Raw genomic sequence first — 9,731 nt, forward strand, 5'->3', positions numbered from 1 at the left:
GCATTGTGTATTCAAATGACACCATAACACCCTTAAATTCAACATCAACGTTTAGCTTCACATGCTTTGAGCGGAGACTCAGCCATAGTACGTAGTATTTAATACAAACATATTCTGACAAGGTATTGACTATCCAATCTAGAGGAAGATCCTTGTTCAGTTCAACTCAAAGAGCCTTGCATTGAAAGCATATAACTCTCTTTATTTGTGGCAATTCCAGTAAATTAGAGGGAGGAAAACTGTGCTGGAGCAGCTGTTTGAGTCAGTGAATCTGGTGGCTTATGAAGAAACATCTTTTCTTATATCAGAGGCGATGAAGAGGAGGAGGTGGGTGGCAGGAACACACTGAGAGAGGGTTTTATTTGCATTACCATGTATTTTATACTGTAACATTTGGAATGGCGTTTTCTGCTTTAAGCAACAACATATGACTTTGAGGGATTCAAATAATAAACAAATTATACAGCAACAAATCAACGTAAGTAAAGCGCATATTACCATCTTTCATAACGTCGCACATTGTGTTCATTAGACGCTGATTACACGTTTTCCTCTTTAACTGCGCAAACCGCACAGCGGTGTTTTACAACAAGTTGAACTGAACTCAAATCGTGGCAAGCGAACAATCTTGGATCAGCAACAAAAATGTGTGCGCTCTGTATCAAGTTACTGCTGCTGCAGGAGCACTGAGGGAACCGCAACTCAGTGGGCTTCCACGCAATACACACTCGCACGCACGTACGCACGCACGCGCACTCCTTCAAATACACACGTCTGAGTGCGTCTCTCGGCCCCTGCCAACAAGGAGTTGGCAGGGGCCGAGAGACATTTGTCTCTCCTTTGGTCTCCTGCAGGCAGCAGCAGCAGCGGAGCAGCAGGCCTGAGCAGCGGAGCGTGGGTGGAGCAAAGCCCGCCCCGGAGGATAGACGACCAATTTCGTGTGTGTGTGTGAGCCTTAAAAAGTTTCCCAGGACCATCGGATATGCCTTTTGACGTCACTTGGTGTGACAACGGAAAGCCTTCTACAGCAGCTGGAGCTGTGCTTTAGGAGAGCTGCTTTAAAGATGGAGGATTTGCGCTAAATATCCCTAAAAGACAGACCCAGCAGGCCTCGGACTCCCAATAGGATCTTGGAGTGATGTTCTCATTAAAAAATGTCTATGTCCAGTGCTGAAACAAACCCGCTCTCTTACTTCATCCCCGGTCTGTTGAACAAAGACCATACATCTTCCTTATACAACGATGATAGATATATTAATCTCTGCACCAGATCCCTCCGCTGTGAAAGCATCCGTTAGGTAATGAATCTCTGATGAATGACCTGAAAGATCTCACTCCAAGATGGACTAAAGTAATTTGATCTAATGGCTCTGCAAAGCTGCAGTGCTGCACATTACCTGATCAATCTGAAAGTGCTGATCGCGGGTCAGTTTGGTCAATTCCCTGCAGAAGTTGAGAATCAGGCTCAACGATACTCATTATCGGGTCAGGTTAAGGTTGTTTCATTGTAGGATGAAAAAAATGAATTATCATAGCGTAGGGACGGCCCAGCTAGAAAGAAAATCTTTTCCCATTGACTCTGGGACTGTTTGCCAATAAAATGTAGTTATTGAGTCATTTCTGTCTGTGGCCAATATTTGACTTGCTGTGGTGACTCGGTGGAATGAATCCCGCATTGAATGGAGTCCTGGGACCGCCTGATGCTCACTTGGCTCTGCATTAGTCTCAAACAATATGGAAAAACAGTGAAGGAGACATTTCTGACTGTAGCAAGTAACAGTTATTTGATTTATTGGTTAATAAATACCATGACTGACACATTGAATGAGAGCAGAGACAATGTATATAGCTGAACTCGATGGTTTGACACTTCACTGACCACAATCAAACTTCATCCCGGCCACCAGTGAAAGGCCTTTTGGTTTTAGGGATCATTCTAATTCTTTGACTTGCTTGTGAATTCGGCATAAAGGGAGAGAATAGCAAACAATAGAAAAGAAGTTTAAAGTTGAGAATAGCAAACAATAGAAAAGAAGTTTAAAGTTTAAAATGGGGCGATTTAAGTCAAACACACAAGCTGACACCCATCAGCCCCATCAGAGTGTTGACAGTCCTCTCTCTCTCCCTCTCTCTCTCTCTCTCTCTCTCTCTCTCTCTCTCTCTCTCAGTGCAGACAGGGGGAGGTGCGTACACAGCAGACACCGCTACTTAACAGTTGGCCTTCATCTGTGTGGGTGGGATGTGCCGGATTCCCAGAGTTGACAATAAAGTAATGCCTAAATGTTGGCTGGCTCTCCTCTAGCTAAAGATATTCCTCCGGTTGGCTGCTGCTTTATGTGTTGTATTTTAGGCCTGATGACTCACCAGAGGCCTTGTAAAAAAACATTTAAATAACTGTTAGTTGCTAATTTCCTCTGCTTGTTTTCAAATACAGAAAATTATGCTAGCAATGTACAAATCCCCATCTGAAGAGATGTCTTAAAATAATCCAACATTTTATTGAGTTAGCTGTTGTGACATTAGGAATATCCATAGTGAGGTCATGTTAGAATTTTGACATCACGTCATGACACTCTTATGGGTTTGCTAGCCATAAAAGACGTCACTGTTGAATTGCTGTTATTGTATTCAAATATGTAGAAATATTACTGTACCTGCAGGATGAGTTGATCTATTTTCTTTTTTTCTAATCAGAAACCAGCACAAACATCTTTCTTTTATCTTTTGGCTGTCGCTGTTTCCAGCATCATTTTTCGTGTTCACTTAACTGATGATGAAGTGTCACAGCATTGTCCCCTGATCGACAAAAATCTCAACTGCTATGAGACATTTTCAGAAAGATTATTGACCAATTTGGGCCACTTCTCTAACGGTATTGTCTCTGTGATGTGGTTGGAGAGACCTGGGTGTGTTGGGCACTGGACCATGTTGGAATGATCAGTTTGGGACATAGTAAGATGTTGAAACTCTATATTATGTTTATGACATAATTATATGCAAAATTTGCCCATTTATAATATGATGAGACAAAAATCCAAAGATGCACATAGAAATGAGAAATTACTTATCAATGCAGTTTTTTTCCGAGCACATTAGAGTTAAAAGATGCCTTGTCTTGTTTAAATGTTACATTCTTTTCTTTGATTTAAGGAAGATCATCGGTGGCAGATTAAAATGCTCTGTCACAGTTGTAATAATTGTTTTCCCCTAATCACCAAAACCTATAAGGAATTTTATATAAGACAAAAGTCTTGATAACTAATCATTTATGTGGTCCTGAATAAAAGAGATGCAAATGGCATGACTGTGTGCCCTCAAAATCCTTTTGGTCAATGTATAGATGCATGAGGTGTGGGTGTAGTTCACCCTGCATTTAATGCAACAACCATTCACAGCAAAACAAGGCTTTTCTTTTTCCCTTATATGTCAGTCCATGGTAAATACTTGCAGAATAAAGTAATCATTTAATCATTTTATTCGCTTCATCCTTTCCCTCAAACGATGTTACAATATCCGGATGAAAGATCAGCCAAATTGACAGAGACAAATCTGTCATTAAAGCCACTGTGAGGGATTTACCGAGCTGGAAATACGTTTATCATTGTTTAGTTTAATCAGTGGGGCTTACTGCTAAATAATTGCAACTTCATCATCGTCATTGCAGAACGCATGTTTTGGTTGCTTTGACAGTAGCGCGACATTCAAAAGATCGTTAGATGAAAGGATCAGAGCTGCACAACTCGTGTTTTCCTCCATGTATTAAAAAAAGACGTATTTATTTATCTGTATATATATGAACTTTTGTATATTATTTAACATGTCACAAAGTTCAGCCTCAAATTAACAATTTCCATTCCTCCAAACTGCCCTGTTAAATTGATGTTGGTAATGACGCTAATGAATATAATATTATTATATTATTGAGGTTAAATGCCTTTAATAATACAGTAAAGCCTAATAATTGACTTGCATGCTCATCTGATTTAGGAATATCGGGTAAAAGATAAAAATAAATACCTGGTGCTAGAAATGTATCAACAGGAAAAGACTCAAATCTGTCGTCTTAAAAATGAAGGCGAGAAAAAAGGCACAGACTTGAAGAACACGGCACGGCACCCCACTGAGGCCGGTCGAGTGGTGTTTTCTTCCAGATAAGTGCGTTTGTTTGAAAGAGAGAGAGAGGGAGACAGATAGAGAGAGAGAGAGAGAGAGAGGGAGAGAGAGAGGGAGAGGGAGACAGACAGGCCGTTGGTGGGCCACACAAAAACAGGCTCCTGTTTTAGAGTCGATGTGACTCATGCCACCTTTAAGCAAACAGGGAGCACAGACCAGACCCTTGTGTCCACGCGCACACACACACACACACACACACACACACACACACACATGCAGGCTCACGCACAGATGCGCACAAACGAACACACACAAAATGCAACGGTAACAAATCAAGATCTCAAAGTTTTAAAAAAAAACACTCTGTGTGGTTTCTGCCTCTGTTTGGCTTTGATACACACATTTCTGTCCAATTCACCGATGACCTACTGCAGAACACATTCATCTGGTCACCCAGAGACACTACGGTACTAAAAACGTCAAACCCATGAACAACACTATTGTTTTCAATAACCAGTAAAACGTGAGTCATGGATTTAAAACAGAAATGAGAAAAATGCAGTTCGAGTGAAGCATGAAGAGCTTTCAGAGGGAATTGTATTTAGAGTTTGTGTTTTTTAGGGAAGGTCAATTCAGCAGCGTGTGTTGAGCATGGATTAGGAGGGTGGTCTGCCCTGTGGGAACGCACAGGGAGGGGCGCCTCGTCCACACAAACACGTATTTCCTGTCCGGTGTCAGAGAGGGCGCTTCGGACCATTGTCTGTGTGTGTCTGTCGGTGACTTAAAAGGGAAAAAAGCACACGCTAACGGAATGGGCGGGTGGGTGTGATGGCAGAAATTTAAAGAAAAAAAAAGGTGACCTCAACGTATGCACCCATAGTGTGAGAGGGGAGAGGGGGGAGAGGGGGGAGAGGGTAGCGTGGGTTTTGGTAATAGCCCAAAGACTGTTTGGGTCATAACGCTCTCATCACCATGACAACCTCAAAGCCCCTTTTCTTCTACCGCCTGTTGTTCTTGTGTAGCTGCCCACCTGCTGCCACATGTCCACCTCGGAGAAAAGGCGTCTTTTTTCAATCACAGCCTACAATCTCAATCACTCTTTACCAAGGCAAGATTACAAACCTCTCATATGTGATTTCATTCATTTGGGAAAAATTAGCTTAAAATCTAACACTGGCTGTGTTTCAGATTTTCACTGCTCTATTTTCCTACATGTAGTTTATATAATGGCCTCCATAACTTACAGTTCACTGCTGTTTACAGAACACTGGCAAGAGATGTGGTGACACGTAAATCACAATTAAAGCTCTATTTAGTAGGATCTAGCAAAGCTACATAGTGCGGCTGTGGGAATTGTTGATCCGTAGGTCCAGCACTTTAATCCGGACTGAAATATTAGATAGATTACCATACCATTTGGGAGAGACCTTAATTGCACCCCACAGATGATCCCTCACATTTCCTTTAGTGCACCCAGAGTACCAAAATGTCCCCGAAACATCATCTAAATAGTTTGGTAAAACATTTTGCTGAGACATTAATGGTTCCTAAAGGAATGTATTAGCTGTATTTGTCCTAACGATATTGTAGATTGCCTGACTTGATGCTGCCATAAGGTTAACATCTGTGGTTTCCCATCCATTAACACATTTTCGTTCCCTTCATGATGAAACATACTTGTTTTGGTGATCACTTAACGTTTCATTTAGGATCATCATCAAGCCAAATATGAATGTTTTTTACAGGGTATATGACATAAAACTATGAAAAATGTTTGCATGCTCTCAAGTTCTCTTACTTTGCACGACGGAAACTATCAGCACAGACACTGTAAGGAGAAAGAGAGAGGTTAGTATTTTGGGGGGATTTCATTGTCCTCATAAATGTGTTTTAACATTTACTGGCTTCGGGCTGATCTAATCTGCTCCAGCATTCCAGAGTGGCTCCGTTTCAGAACTACTGTGATTAAATGTATCTCAGGACGTCTTGTGTCCGAAGACGGAGACTGAGCATCTGGACTTGTGACTGGATGAGTCACGAGCCCCACTCCATTATCAGCCCAACGGAGGCCAGAACGCCACCAGCAGGCCGCAGCCATCTCCGTGTCTTATCTGTTTCTGTGACAGGTGGGAATGAGGCTTTCTCTCAGTTTGCCGGGGCCTTGCGCCGCTTCTCCTCGGACGGGACCGTTAGATAGGGTGGTGTCAGCGGAGATAGGGGTCGGAGGCTGCTCTGCCAGACAGCTGGTAATGATGTCCTCTCACACGCCGCACCCTGTGGATAATGGCTGTGGCGAGGTCCGGTGCGTGGATGGAGATGAAGCAGAATAGTTGGCGTGACCGAGTCCGGGGTGCAATGGCCTGAACAGTCTTGTCTAGTCATCTATCTCTGTTTCTAGGCTACCGCGGATAAGTCAGTGTAGCGTGCAGCTCATTTCACACTGTGATTCTCTTGCTCCTATCTAGATCTGCTAGCTGCCAGATTGAGTTTAGAGGAACACAATTAAGTATTTTTTCCAGATGTGATGTGATGTTAAAGGATTGGATTGCCAGTGGAAGGAGTTCCGCTTGGCTTCAGATACAGTTCTGAGACAATAGTAATAATGGCGTGAGAATCTATACACTTCTAGTGTGTGAATTTTGATTTAAGGGCCAACTAAAAAAAAAAAAAATCATGTTAATCTAACATGAAGATTGTTTTTTTTGTTTTTTTAAAAAGACTTGACCATGCTATGCTTGATAATGGCACCACACCTGTCAGTATTCAGTATTATGATATTGTGCCCTCTGTGTGTGACAGCGAGGAGCAGAGCTAAGATGTGAGCTGCTTCACGGACGAGGACATCATGGAGGCCTGAGAGCCCGATAGCTCAATTACAGAGCACTGCTACTCCTATACTACTAATGACGGATTGACTGGTCGGATGGAGATATTTAAAGGTGGACAGAAACACACACACACACACACACACGCGCACTGCTTGCACAATGCATCATGTCCTCGGTTAAGCCTGACTGCCTGTGTGTCCTTTTGAGTGTGCATATGTGTGAGTTTCCTCTGTTGGGCCCTGCAGTGGACAGTGCTGACCTGTTAGGGAAAAGAGAGGAGGAGAAGGGGAGTGGAAAAGCCAATTAAAGGAAAGATCACTTGTATGTCTGCTGGAGTGTCTCTGAGAGCCTCTCACGGTTAACCTTTCCAGCTGGAGAGTGAGGAAACGAGAGGGGAACGAGGGAGAGGATGGAGAGGAAAAACCGGCCAGGGAGATCAGGCGTTTCGACTTTAATGGTCCCTCAGTGTTAGAGTGAAGCTGGTTAATTTGGCTTTCCTTCTCTGGGTGCTGCAGGGTTTAGCTTCTGTCAGGCCAGTGTTCTGCCGGGAACTTATGCAGGAATAATAGGCCACATGGATGTGTGTGTGTGTGTGTGTGTGAAAAAGTGTGTGCTAGCAAGGTGTATATTTGGGGATTTTCACTTGAATAGAGATAGAAAACAGCGCCAAAATCAAAAGTGACATCAACTTTGCCTCTGTGAGTGTGTGTGAGCTCTGTATGCATTTGTAATTGTGAATCCAAGAGTGTGTGCCATGCATCACAGCAGCTGAAGACAACACAAATTGGGGCCAAATTAATGGGTGGGTGTGAGTGTATGCGTGTGTGTGTGTGTAATTGGGGGGCAGGGTTGCGACTGACAGTGTGTGGCAGCATAAATTGGGGTTAGATTAATGGGATGCAGATCTGCCTCTGTGCTCTGACCCTCATCAGGGCAGAGATGAGCTGTGTGTCTCAATTAACCTCGGCCGCACACGGGAAGCCTGTATACAAACACACACACACACACACACACAAACACATATACGCACACAACTCCAGATGCTACTGACAACCGTGCGCCGATGCGCAACATATACAGATGTGATCGAGCTACAGCTCAGTCCTCTAAGCCAACGATCCCCCAAGAAATACTGTGCATTAAGAAACAGCTTGTTTAAAGTGCATTTTTCATTATATGTGCGTGTTTAGATTCAGGCTGTGTGGAGGGGTATCAAGGAAAGAAAGAAAGACCAGAAGCTCGACGTATCTCCTCCTCTAATTGTATGCATGGCATGTAGATCCCTGCGCAGTGCCAGAATGATTGCAATTAAAGGGAATCCCTCCTTCTACCCTCCTCCACCTCATCACACACACACACACACACACACCTCTCTAGTCCTCCCTCTTCCATTGAAGGCGACTGCCGCTGGTGTGAAGTAGAACCACCCAGACTGAAGTGGTCTTAATCAAGCTTGAGTCACAAATATCTTTCTACCCTTCCGTCCCTCCTTCACTGCCTGCTGTCTTTCACTTAATCATTAACTTTCTCTCCTTCTGCCTCCTTCTTCCTAAGCACACAGAAGATTGAAATGAAGAAAGAACAATCTTTTGAGTTTGCTTTGTGAATCCCAAAGATGTAAATCAATGTAGGATATAATGTACCACTTTATAGATTACAACAGGCAGCATGGGTGGATCAAAGGTTATTGTTGCCCAATCACAACAGATGGAGAGACTAAACTGTTGCTGTTGTTATCTCAAAGTACAACACGCCATCAGCAATCGTATTGTGGACAGCTGTGTGGCAACTCTATTAAGAAGTAAAATGAAGGCGTCAGTCTCACTGGGTTGAATGCAAAGACATTGCTCCTCCCAATGGCAAGACGCAGCACTGCATGGGGGTGAGGCGAGTAAAGGTGAGAGAGAAATAATAGCATAGGCACCAAAGGAATTCAACTTGAGCTTTCAGCAGACAAAATGTACGACCGCAACAAAAAAAAAGAGTGGACCTAAAGGGCAACACAACATGAGCTTGGAAGTGTTTTATTGTTCCAAATGGTGGGTAATAATTCTTAAAATCACAGACAACAGGACAGATTTCCCAATTTCAGTGGCTAAATACTGACAGAGAGTAGCACAACAAAAGGATACACAATGTGGCACAGAGATGGTGTAAGAGAGTGTGTGTGTGTGTGTGTGTGTGTGTTGCTTTTGTTCTCTCTGTTTCTCTGTGGCTGGCCACAGATGTTGGCTAATTAGCGCCCGTGTTAAAGACGCTTTTCATCCGAGTGATTAAATAATCAAATAATTAATTCATTAAGCAGGGGCTTGCACTGCCTCTTGTGATCTGTGGCACGCCGTCTGCCAGGGTGAAGAAGAGAGTCGAAGGGGTGCAGGAGAGTGGGAAGCACGCTGCCTGGGAGACACAAGGAAGGGTCCCAGTGACAAGACAGGAAGACAGCATGTCTCCCAAAGGTGTCAGTGAAAGCTTATGAAAGAATTGATCACAAACACCCATGTGTTTAGCCATTTTAGCAGTCTGTGGTGGCAGAGGGGAGGAATGCTCTGTCCTATTGCGCGGAAGCTAAAAGCCTTCATCAAACAGATTAGACTGCAATAACAGCGCCAAGGAGCTATCGCACCATATAATGGTCATCCTGTCAAAACCCAAATGCACAACAGGGCCTGGGTATTTATATGTTTCATTATCTTCCGAGGCAAATTAAATTAAACAAAAGCCAAATGCAGTGGAAGAAAAACGTCATCTCGGTGTAGGAGTGTGTTAGAGATGGAGAGAGATCATCTCTCA

Source organism: Pungitius pungitius, chromosome 8 (genome assembly GCF_949316345.1).
Source record: "Pungitius pungitius chromosome 8, fPunPun2.1, whole genome shotgun sequence".
Classification (NCBI taxonomy): domain Eukaryota; kingdom Metazoa; phylum Chordata; class Actinopteri; order Perciformes; family Gasterosteidae; genus Pungitius; species Pungitius pungitius.